The 12,678-nt window shown below is 36.6% G+C and overlaps 1 protein-coding gene across 1 annotated transcript in view; it reads left to right on the top strand.

Annotated features, from left to right (window-relative positions):
• The window catches only part of PRKDC (protein kinase, DNA-activated, catalytic subunit), a 199,218-nt gene that overhangs the window by 57,154 nt on the left and 129,386 nt on the right, over positions 1-12,678 (top strand). The gene's annotated exons all lie outside the window — the stretch shown is intronic.

The following is a 12,678-nucleotide window of genomic DNA, read 5'->3' as shown; positions in this document are numbered from 1 at the left end:
AGATGGAAATTTCAGCCCCATATATGAATGAATACAATCCAGCAGTTTAGTAAAAAGACATATCATGATTAAATAGGATTATGATTAACACCAGAAATTCCCTACAGAAATAGATTTAAGCACCAATGACCCTCTCCATAGAAGCTTAAAAAGGGATTTGACAGCTCCTGAAAACTAGGAATAACTTAATAACATCTTTAATACGATAAAGAATGTGTACCTGGATCTCAGCTAAATCATCCTCAATAGTAAAGCACTATCACTCCCTTGTACTTGGGTTCAGATGGAAGCCCTGGGAAATGTGTCTTAGCTTCTTCACCAGCATATCTCCAGCTTCTCCAGCTTCTGAGAAAGTGCCTGTGGTACATAGTAGTTGCTTAGAATGTGTTAGTTGACTCCTCTCCTTGTAATGATATGATTAGCTATTTACAGCATTTCACATCTGCCCCTTCACCAGGCTGTAAGTACTCTGAGGACAGCTATCAAGCCTGTTGTTCTCTACCATGTCTCCAGCACTTAACGTAGTGCTTGGCACTTGGAGGGCCAATTAAAAGATACTTTTTTAGTGGGCCACTAAGAGTTAGGACAAGGGTATATTTGACCAGCACTATATAGTAGGAGATTTGAGTCTCTGCTGTCAGATAAGAAAATGATATAAGAAGTTAAGTATTAGAAAGGAAAGAAATAACATTCTTATTTATTAATAGATACGAATTCTTTTAAATCTGGAAAGGCCAAGAGTATCGACTGATAAACTCCAAGAACTAATAAAGAAGAAAGCTGATGAATTGCAAAATAGAAATAAAAATACTGGCATTCTCATATATCAGTATTGACTAGCAACATCAAAAAATATAAAATGTCTTGGAATAAACATCGCTGTGCTGGTAAACATGTAATTTATTTATATAAAAGATTAATATGCTAGGCACCTGAGTTAAAAGAATCAATATTGAAAAGATGTTAGGTCTTTTTTAAACAAGTTGTAAGTTTGGTATAATTCCAACAAAAAGTTGGTAATTAGTTTCTTTTTTGAAGTTAAAAAAAGATTAATCAGAAAGAATAATTGCTTTAGCTTAACCAAGAAAAAGTGTTTTTAAACATTTTTTTTTATTTTTTAAGGAGCTTTCGATTTCATAAATGTTACATTGAAAGTATAGGGGATTCTCTTCAGGATTGGGGAATAAAATATGGACTAGAGTGGACTTACTGGTATTCTATTATAGACATATTGTGATTCTAGCAATGGAAAAAATTATATCATTGATGTGGAGACAGTGGCCACTGGAGGTGTTGAAGGCAGGGAGAAGGAAAAGAGGTGTAATACGAGGGTATTTTCGGGACTTGGAATTGTCCTGAATGATATTGCAATGACAGATACAGGCCATTAAATATCCTGCCATAACCTACAGAATTGAGTGGGAGAGAGTGTAAACTACAGTGTACACTGTATTCTGTGCTTAGTGGCAGTGCTCCAAATGTGTTCATCAATTGCAAATGGAACTAATGAAAGAAGTTGTTAATGTGGGGAAGGGTGGGAGGTATGGGGAGTGGGGCATGTGGAAATCCCTTATGTTTTTTTGGGTAACGTTCTGTGTAATCCAACTGTCTTTTTAAAAAATAAAAAATTATTTAAAAAAAAGAAAATATAGGGGATTCTCATATACCCCCCACTCTATCCCCCTTCCACACTTTCCCCTGCTAACAACATCAGTTGGTACATTGTTACAATTGATAAACATATATTGCATTGCTACTAAGCACGGTCTATATTATTGACATATATATGATTTACACTTTGCACAGCACAATTTTACAGGTTTTTACAAAATGTGTCGTTGCAATATTGTGCAGGACAATAAGAATGTCCCCCAGATGACCCGTATTACACCTCTTCTTTGCTTTCCCTCCTCTCAGAACCTCTCAGGCCATTGTCTTTTTATCAGTGTTACAAGTTCTTCCATGACTAGAGTAATAGTAAGTCTATTTTAATCCATAGTTGCATTCTCCCTTTATTTTATTTGTTCTCTATTTTGAGGATTTTGGAGTGGTGATGCCCACTCTGCTTCCAGTTGAGAGGGGTCTTAGATCCTGTTGGGTAGATGGATGGAACTGTCATGCTTGCAGTTGTAGATATCCTCTGCTTCTTGGGATGGGCACTGTCCATCATCATCCTTTTGTTAGTTGTCCTGAGTGAGTTTGATGAACTGGAAAGTAGGTGTTGGCTGCAACCCTGCTGAGATTCAGGGTTCAACTGGCATATGAACAGCTGGAAGATTTAAGTGTCTGAGACATGTTTAATGGGTATAGCACTAATTATAGGTTCAAATAAATGGGGCAGAATAACCATGTGTAGGAAAATTATAGATGCGTCTAACTCTTGCATAGTGGAGGAGATGGGTTATCATATATTCGAAGATAAGGCTCACTGACAGGGTGCTGACTTCCTGGAATTGTCTGCCCTGCCTGGAGTGTCTGGATATCTCAAGAGCCCCCAGCAGCACCCCTACTTGAGGCACTGTTTACTAGGGCAGACAGTGAGATCCTCCTGAAACATGCACAAGCATAACCTCTGGAATGACCTCCCGATTACTTGAAATCTCTTGGCTATAAAAATTCATTCGTGTTTAATATTTCCCCCCTTTGGTCTCAGTCCTTCTCCAAATGCATTGTTAGTTGGCACTTGGTATTAATCCCTCAGTTCCAGGGAGGCTCAGCACCAGGCATCATGTCCCATGTCGGGGGAAAGGCAGTGAATTTATATGCTGAGTTTGACTTAGAGAGAGGTCACAATTTGAGCAACAAGGAAGCCCTCAGGAGGTAACTTTTAGGCAATATACATTACCAGACCAAGTTTAGATTTCACAAGAGCAAGGTCCAAGAAAATGTTTGGAAAAGTAGAGCAATGAAGGAGGTCTTGCCCTAACAGGTTAAAAATAAGCCACATTCATTGTAACAAGATTGAATCAGTTGGGGGAGAGTATAGGTGGTAGAAAATTGACTGATATGTATATGTAAAAATTGTATATATGATGGATCATTTAACAAGTGGTGGTATATATCATTTTGCTAAATATGGAAAAATTAATTCCAAATGTATGAAAAAGATTCAGAAGAAAAATATATAAAGGTACTGCAAGGAAATATACTGAATAAATATAATATCTTTGGGTTGGGATGATCCTTTTCATTTATATAAGATATATGGTCCCTATGTAAATGCATCAATTAATAAAACTATAAAGCTAAAAGTGAACTCCACATCATCCCTTTTCCATTCTGACTCCCCAGGAAAAACCACTTTATCCTCTGGAAAAATTTGAATATGTTCTAGATCTTTTGTTAAAACACATAAACATGCATTTGTATTTTTACTTTTCAAAGAGTGGGATCATAGCATTCAAACAGATATTTTTCTGTATGTACAAATTTGATTTCTACTCCTTGGTGGTCTGCCAAAAGGGTGCTGACGTAAAGTACCAGAATCTGTTGGCTTTTACAAAGGATATTTATTTGGAGTAAAAGCTTACAGTTACAAGGCCCTAAAGAGTGCTTTCTCACTAAAGTCAGTTGCCACATTTTGAAGCAAGATTGTCACGGAGTGAGGGTTCAGCTTTCCCCTCTGGGCCTCCTTTCCCTCAATGCACGCTGGCACAGGGCTTCCTCTCTTCCCTTGCATAGGACTTGTTTCTTTCCAGGCCTTCTATCAGTCTTGGATCTCTTTCCAAGGTCAACTGCGCACTATCAGGTGAATGGCTTATTTCTTACCCAGGGCCTTAGGATCAAGCATGACAGAGCTCTCGCCAATTTCTAGAGTGAGCGTACCTTTATATTAGCCCACCAAGGAGGCGGGATCTCAACCTGAGTCACACTTTACTGACATGATCAAATCAAAGCCCTAGTCTTAACAAGTAATTTAATCAAAGACATCTCAACTGAATCTAATCGAATCAAAGGGTATCACATCCAGAAAAATAGATTAGTTTACAAACATTATCTTTGTCTTTCTGAAATTCATAAAATAATCTCAAACTGTCACAGGTAGGTTTTTGTTTTGTTTTTATGGTTTTTTCTTTTTTTAATATATTTTTTATTTATTTTTAAAAGATACTTAGATTACATAAAATGCTACATAAAAAGTATTAGGAATTCCCATTTGCCCTACTCCCCACACCTCACAGGTGGGTTTTGTTGTCAATACCTAGTAGCCATCCTCCCAGTCTTCACATATAATTTGCATAGAAAGGAGACTTTCCTATAAGACATCAAAAGCAGACACATAAATGATAATATATTGATAATTTTGACTTTATAATTGTTTAAAATTCCTGAATAGCACAAAAACAATGTTAAATTATACATGATGTGCTTTACAATTTCTTCTTGAAATAAGATTTTAAAAATGGGTGAATGGGTAAAGGAAAAGAATAAGCAGCTCATAAGAAAAATATATAAAATAGCCAAAATGTTCAACCTCTTTGTTAAATCAGGAAATTAAAATGAAAATGATATTGTTTGCAGCTGTTATCAAAAATTTAAAAGATTGGGTTAAGATTAGGGTTGGGATTATAAGGGAATACAGAAAAGGGTCCTTTGAGTCATGGGTGGTGAGACTGCGAATTGGCACAGGCTTTCTGTGGGGCGTTTGAAAGGCTAAATGACTTTCACCCCTTGTCCCAGTAGTTTCGTTATTAAAGATGCACTCAAAGAAGTGTACAAGGCTGTTCAGTGTGATTTTGATTAGCATTTCCTCGATGATCAGTGATTTTGAGCATCTTTTCATGTGCTTTTTGGCCATTTGTATATCTTCATTGGAGAACTTCATTCTTTGTCTGTTTTAAAATTTTAATTATTTGTCTTTTTCTTAATGAGTTGTATCACTTCTATATATAATTTGGATATTAAACCTTTATCAGATATATGATTTCCAGATATTTTCTCCCATCCCGTAGATTGTCTTTTCACTTTCTTGGTAGCATCCTTTAATTTACAAAAGTTTTTAGAGTTGACAAAATCCATGTTATCTATTTTTTCTTTTGTTGTGTACTTTTGGTGTCATATCTAGGATCTGTAGTCAAATCCAAGGTTTTGAGGGTTCCCTGTTTTCTTTTAAGAGTTCAAGCTAGGAGTCTAACTTCATTCTTTTTCTTTTATATGACTTCCAGTTTTCCCAGCACCATTAGTTGTAGAGACCATTTTTTCTCCCAATTAATGTCCTTGGCATCCTTGTCAAATATCAGTTGACCATAGATAAATGGGTTCATTTCTGGGCTTTCAACTCTATTCCATGGTTTCAATGTCTGTCTTCATGCCAGTACCATACTGTTTTGATTACTGTGGCTTTGTAGTAAGTTTTGAAATTAGGAAGTGTGGGACCTCTAACTTTGTTCTTTTTCAATATTGCTTTGGTTATTTGGGGCCCCTTGCATTTCTATATAAATTCAAATATTGGTTTTCCATTCCTGAAAAAAAAAAAAAGGCTTCTGGGATTTTGATCTAGATTGCGTTGAATCTGTAGACCACTTTGGATAGAATTGACATCTTAATAAGTCTTTCTATTCATGAACATAGTATGTATTGTCATTAAAATTTAGGTCTTTAACTTCTTTCAGTAGTATTTTGAAGTTTTCAGTGTACAAGTTCTTCACCACCTTTTTAAAATTTATGCATAGGCATTCTTTAGATGTTATTATGAATGGAGTTTTTAAAAAACAACCATTTAGGATTGTTCTTTGATGGAGTATAGAAGCACAGCTAATTTTTTTGGGATGTCAATCTTGTAGCCAGCAAATTATCCTAAGTTTATTAGTTTTAGTAGTTTTCTTGTGGATTCTTTGAATTTTTCTATTTAAAAGAACATGTCATCTGTGAACAGAGATAGTTTTGCTTTTATAGTTTAGATGGCTTTTATTGCTTTTAAAAATTTTCTTCTTGCCTGATTCTCTGGCTAGTACAGTGTTGAATAGCAGTGATGAAGGTGGGTATATTTGTCTTGTTCTCAACCCTAGAGGGAAGGCTTTGTTTTTCACCAGTGAGTATAATGTTAACTGTGGGCTTTTCCTATATATCCTTTATCATGTTTAGAAAGTACCTTCTATTCCTAGATTTTTTGAGTGTTTTTATCATGAAAAGGTGTTAGATTTTGTCAAGTGTCTTCTTCAAAAATCTGTTTCTTTGTTATAGGTCTGTTCAGGCTAGATAAGTTTCATGTTTCTAGGAATTTCCCATTTCCTATAGATTATCTGATATGTTGGCATGTTCCTAGTATGCTCTTATAATTAGTTTAATTTCTGCAAAATCAGTAGTAGTAATCACAGTTTCATTTCTGATTTTAGTTGCTTTCTCTCTTTTCTTTGTCATTGTAACTTAAGGTTTATCACTTTTATTGGCCTTTTTAAGCAACCACCTTTTTGTTTCATTATTTAGCTCAACTGTTTTTCTATTTTCTATTTCATTTATCTCTGCATGAATCTTTTATTTCTTTCCTTCTACTAATTATACTATTTTTCTGGTTCCTGTAGATGTGAAGTTAAGTAATTGATTTGAGATCTTCCTTTTTTAATATAGGTATTTATAGTTATAAATTTCCCTTTGCACACTGCCTTTGCTGCAGTCTCTATATTTTGGTATGTTGTGTTTTTCTTTTTGTTTCTATAAAATTTTTCTGATTTCCCTTGTGATTTATTCCTTGACCCATTGGTTAAGAGTGTTTTATTGGGGAGCAGATGAGGCTCAAGTGGTTGAACTCCCACCTCCCACATGGAAGGTCCTAGGTTCTGTTACCAGTGCCTTCTGAAAAAAAACAAGACAAAACAAACAACAAAAAAAAATTTAAAACCAACTCAGGGATGCTGATATAGCTCAATGGTCGAGCTCCAACTTCCCACATGTGAGATCCTGGGTTCAATTCCTGGTCCCCAGTACCTTAAAAAAAAAAGTATCATTTAATTTCCACATATTTCACATATTTATTATTATTATTTTTCTTCTGTTACTGATTTCTAGCTTCATTCCATTGTGGGTTGAGATGATGCTCTATATGATTTTTATTTTATAATTATTGAGACTTGTTTTATGGACTTGTATAGTCTACTCTGGAGAATTATCAATGGCACTTGAGAAGAATATATATTCTGCTCTTTCTAGGTGGGATGTTATATATTAGGTCTCGTTTATTTATAGTATTGTTCAAGTCCCCTGTTTCCTTATTGGTATACTGTCTGGATGCTCTATCCGTTATTGAAAGTGGTACACTGAGGTCTCCTACTATTAATGTAGGACTGTCTATTTCTCTTCAGTTTTGTCAGTTTGCTTTGTGCATTTTAGGGCTCTGTTATTTGCTACATTAGGGCTCTGTTATTTGCTACATATATGTTTTATAATTGTTATATCTTGTTGTAGTGACCCTTTTATTACTATATGTGTTCTTATTCTTCTCTCGTAACAGATTTTTACTTAAAGTCTATTTTGCCACCTCAGCTCTTTTTTGGTTACCATTGCATGGAATTTTTTTTTTCATCCTTTCACTTACCATCTATTTGTCTTTGGTGTAAGGTGAATCTCTTGTAAATAACATACCGTTAGGTCATACATTTTCATCCTGTCTCTTTCTCTTGATTGGAGAGTAATCCATTTATATTAAATTTAATTATTGATAAGGAAGGAACTACTTCAGCCATGTTGTCCCTGGTTTATTGTACATCTTACACCTTTTTTGTCCCTCATTTCCTCCATTGTAGCCTTCTTTCATGTATTATTGATCCTTTCTAGTGAAACAGTTTGATCCCCTTCTTATGTCCCTTTGTGTAAAATTTTAAGATATTTTTTATGTGGTTCACATGGAGTTTATGTTTAATTTACCAAATCTGTAAGTCTAGTTTGAATTGATACCAGCTTAACTTCAGTAGCTTACAGTGCCTGCTGCTATAGCCCTCCTTCCCCCTCCTTACGTTGTTCTTAGTACAAGTTACCTCTAGTAGTCTATGTGCCCAATGATGTGGAAATAGGATTATTTTTATGAATTTGTTTTATTTACATAAATAAAATAGTTACATCCTGAGAATACAATAATACTGATCTTTACCCATGTAGTTACCTTTACTGGAGATCATTATTTCCTCATATAGCTTCACAGTACTGTCTTGGCCTTTCCTTTCAACATGAAAAACTCTTTAGCATTTCTTGTTGGAGAGGTATAGTGGTGACTGAGTTCCTCGGCTTTTGTTTATCTTGCAATGTCTCAGTCCCTCCATCTTTTAAATTTTTTAATCTTTTATTTTTTGTTTTTCACATCTTCATTTCTGAAGTACAGTGTTGCTGGATGCAGGATTCTTGGCTGGCGTTTTTTCTTCTTTCAGTACTACAGTATACTGTATACTACTGTATAACTGCCTTTTCATCTCCATGGTTTTTTATTAGAAATAGGCACTTTATCTTATTGAATATCCATTGTATGTGACAAATTGCTTCTCTCTTTCTGCTTTTAGGATTATCTCTGTCTTTTACTTTCAACAATAGTTATCATGTGTCTGGGTGTGGATCTCTTTGAGTTTATACTATTTGGAGTTAGTTGGACTTCTTGGATGTATGTTATCTGTCTTTCATCAAATTTTGGAAGGTTTTGGACATTATTTCTTCAAAAATTCATTTTGCTCCTTTCTTGTATCTTTTCCTTCTGGGATTTCCCTATTCCATATCATGATATGCTTCATGTTACTCTATAAGCCCCTTAGGTTTTGCTCACATATTTTCACTTTTTTTTCTTTCTGGTCTTCACTGAATAATTCCAATTATTCCAATTATTTTTTCTTCTCTTCCCCTCCCCTTCCCTTGCCCTGCTGTTTTTGCTATCTGTGTCCATTCTCTGTGTGATCTTCTGTATCTATATCTCTTTTTGTCTTCTCATCTTTCTCCTCTACGATTCAGCGGCATTCGATCCTGGGGACCTCTGATGTGGAGAGAGGGTCCCTGTCAATTGCACCATGTCAGCTCCTGGTCTCTACTGTGCTTCACCTTGACTCTCTCCTTAGTCTTTCTTTTGTTGTGTCATCATCTTGCTGTGTGACTGACTTGCACAGGCACTGGCTCACCATGCGGGCACTCACGTGGGCACTCAGCATGTGGGTACTCGATTGCCACATGGGCACTCACATGGGCACTTGACTCGCTGTGTGGGCACTGGCTCACCACGTGGGCATTCATGTGGGCACTTGGCTCTTCATGCAGCACTCAGCTCACCTCACGGACACTCAGCTTGCCACGTGGGCACCTACATGGGCACTCAGTTTGCCGCGCAGGCACTCAGCTCACTGTGCAGGCATGCTTTATCTGCTTTTTCATCAGGAGGCCTTAGAGTGAACCCAGGTCCTCCCATATGGTAGGCTGAGACCTTATCCCTTGAGCCATATCTGCTTCCCCACCTATCCTATCTTTAATTTCACTTACTCTTTCTTCCACTTGTTTAAACTTCCACTTGTTGAACATCTCTGTTTCTTTTTTAAAATTTCTAATTCCTCCCTTTGTTCATGAATTTTTTTTTTCTTTTAAAATTCTATATCCATGTTTTCCTTTAGTTCATGAAACTTATTTGGGAAAGTTGACTAAATTTCTTTGAGTAATTCAAATGTCTGGTCTTCCTCTGTAGTTTTATTTTGCTTCTTTGAATGGGTTCTTGTTTCTTTGTATGCCTTCTATGACTTTTTTGAAACTTGGGCATTTGAATATTTTGAATATTTTGAGTATTTTTATGTTTACTCTGTAGGTAAACATCCCCAGGATTTTAATATAGAATGACTCTTGTGTTGAGGCTCTTCTTCAACACTTAGCCCAGTTTATACTGAATGTATAGCTCTTCCCATAGTAAATAGTTAGCTTCTCCTCAGGTTTTTGTGAGCTTGCATCTTGCCCTGGGTATGTGCAGTAGCTTTCAAGAATTTCCCTGTATGCATGACTGTTTACCTTCCATAAAAGGAGTTTCCCTCCCCATCCTCTCTTTCCACGATCCAGGCTGTGCTCTTTGTCAGTTAGTCTTTTGCCCTAGAAACCTGAGGTTATCTTACCTCTGCTGCTCCATTCCTCCTTTCCACACTTTTTATTTGCCCCCGATAAATTCCAGATTAGCCTGTTCAGACACTCATCTTGAGAAAGTCTTCCAAAGAGCAGTTTGGGAAGATTTACAGAAATACCCAATTTGTTCCTTTAGGTGCGTTAATATTCACACACCAGGGACTCACACTGGGATGTGCACGGACCACCAATCCACCATCCAAGGGGGACTGGATTGGGACAAGTAAACTCATTCCTTGACTTTCCTACTATCTTTAGGTTTTATTTTTCCTGATTCAGCATTTGCTGGGTTGTTTGTCCTCGAGCATTTCCCAGAGTTCTGGGACTGCTCACTCTGACAAGTCTTCTGTTTTTTGTTGTTTTCAAGGGGGGCTGGAATTTGCCGTGGGTGTCTTAGCCCTTTTATTACTGACACCACTTGGCTGTATACTTTTTTTTTAACCTGTATACATACGTTTGAGTGTACTTAAGTAAAATATTTTGAAAGAATACGTAAGTTAAATGTGGTTACCTTTAGGATATAGAATTATAGATAGATGGCGTTTTACATTTTCTACAATTTCTAGAGGATATGTATATATTATGCATTAAGAAAGAAACAGTGTAATTCTTTTGGAAAAAATTAGGTGATGCTTTAAGACCAGGTTAACTTCCACATTGAAAGGTAAGATACTATTATTTTGATTAATCCCCCTAATTGCTTTCGAATTAGATATTATTTTGAAGAAAAATATCCCATTGCAGGTGGACCGTGTTCTGAGACTGAGGTATTTTAGATGGATTTTGAGGTCGTGTCAATTTAAAATAGTTGTGTTATACCAAGGTATTTCATTTTTGAGCTCCATGTCTCCAGGGAAATAAAAGTTCCCTAAATCTCTCAGTGCTCCTGTGAAAAGTCTTAGTCTCCTGAGACACGAAAATATAAAGATGGAGAATGTGTGCTGACACTTCCACTAGAATCTTTCACTCTACACATGGACTGAAGAATAGCCCTGAGGCTCTTTGTTTAGTGAATTGATGTGATACAAAAGGAGTAGAACTTTCCTTATTTCTGAGAGGGCCACATGGTCAAAGCCTGATCTAGGTACCTGGGCTAAGGCCCAGGGAAGTCCACAAGCCTGGAGGGCTGTGCCCCTGAGCATTCATATGAAAGATGGAAGCAGACCCAGGCCTGGGAAATGTCCTAGATGTAACAGCTAGAGACACAGAGGCCTGTCTCACCCCTAGAGTGATTGCATTTACATTCCACAAGGAAAGAATGAGGACCCAGGATCATTTCCATCCCATCACCAAGGAGCAAAGGCTTGGTGGAGGAAGCAACTGTTTCTTTCTCCTGTATATAAGCAGAGAAAATGCATAGTTTTGTATTTCTGCCTGTGACACAGGCTTTGAAGTTTAAATGCCTGGGACATTGAATTGACTTTCATTTCATTACTGCAAGGATGGGAAGCGGAGTGTGCTGAGCCACATCATCATTATTGGCTTTTCCCCCCTTTATTAGAGAAATTGTGGGTTTATAGATCATGCATAAAATACAGAATTCCCATATACCACCCCACTACTAATAACTTGCATTGGTATAGTACATTTGCTACAATTGATGATAGCACCTTTTAAAGTCCATGGTTTAACTTAGGGTTCACTGCGTAGTGTAGTTCCATGAATTTTTAAAAAAAATTTTCTCTGTTAATACATATATATAATCTAATATTTCCTTCTTTAATCATATTCAGATCTGTATTTTCAGTGCTATTGATTGCATTCACTATGTTCTGCAACCGTCACCACTATCTGTTACCAAAACAGTTCCGTCATTCCAAATAGGAACCCTATGCATTTTAAGCCTTAACTTCCCATTCCCTAACTCCACCCTATCCCCTGGTAAACTATATTCTAGATTCTGATTGTTTCAAATCAGTCTGAAGAACTCCCATTAGCATTGCTTGTAGGGCAGGTCTAGTGGTGATACACTACCTCAGCTTTTGTTTATCTGAGAATGTCTTAATTTCTCCCTCATTTTTGAAAGAGAGTGTTGCTGGATATAAAATTACTGGTTGGCAGTTGTTTTTCTTGAGCAGTTTAAATATTTCACCCCACTGCCTTCTTGCCTCCATGGTTTCTGGTGAGAAATTGACAATCTTATTGGAACTTCCTTGTATGTAACATGTTGCCTCTCTTGCAGCTCTTTGAGCTCTAATGTAGTCAGTATATGATGTGGTGTATTTTTCATGTTTATCCTGTTTGGTGGTCTTTGAGCTTTGTGGATGTGCATATACATGTCTTTTGCTAAGTTTGGGGAGTTCTTTGTCACTTACTTGACTATTCCTTCTGCCCCTTCTCTTGTTCTCCTTCGGGAACTCCCATAGGCTTATGTTGCTGTGCTTGATAGTGCGCCATAGATGTTTTAGGCTATTTTCACTTTTGACCTTTCTTTTTTCTTTCTTTTTCTCAGCCTGACTCATTTCAAGTATCTTGTCTTCAAGTTCACTGATTCTTCGGCTAGCTCTAGTGTGTTCTTGAAACTCTGCTGGGCATTTTCATTTCAGTTATTGTAGTTTTCAACTCGAGTAGTTTGTTTGATTCATATTTAAAATTTCTGTCCCTTTACTTAGA

This window comes from Dasypus novemcinctus, chromosome 14, assembly GCF_030445035.2.
Source record: "Dasypus novemcinctus isolate mDasNov1 chromosome 14, mDasNov1.1.hap2, whole genome shotgun sequence".
In the NCBI taxonomy this organism is placed as follows: Eukaryota; Metazoa; Chordata; class Mammalia; order Cingulata; family Dasypodidae; genus Dasypus; species Dasypus novemcinctus.
Note: the sequence above shows the minus strand (reverse complement) of the source record. Positions and strands in the feature narration are given on the sequence as shown.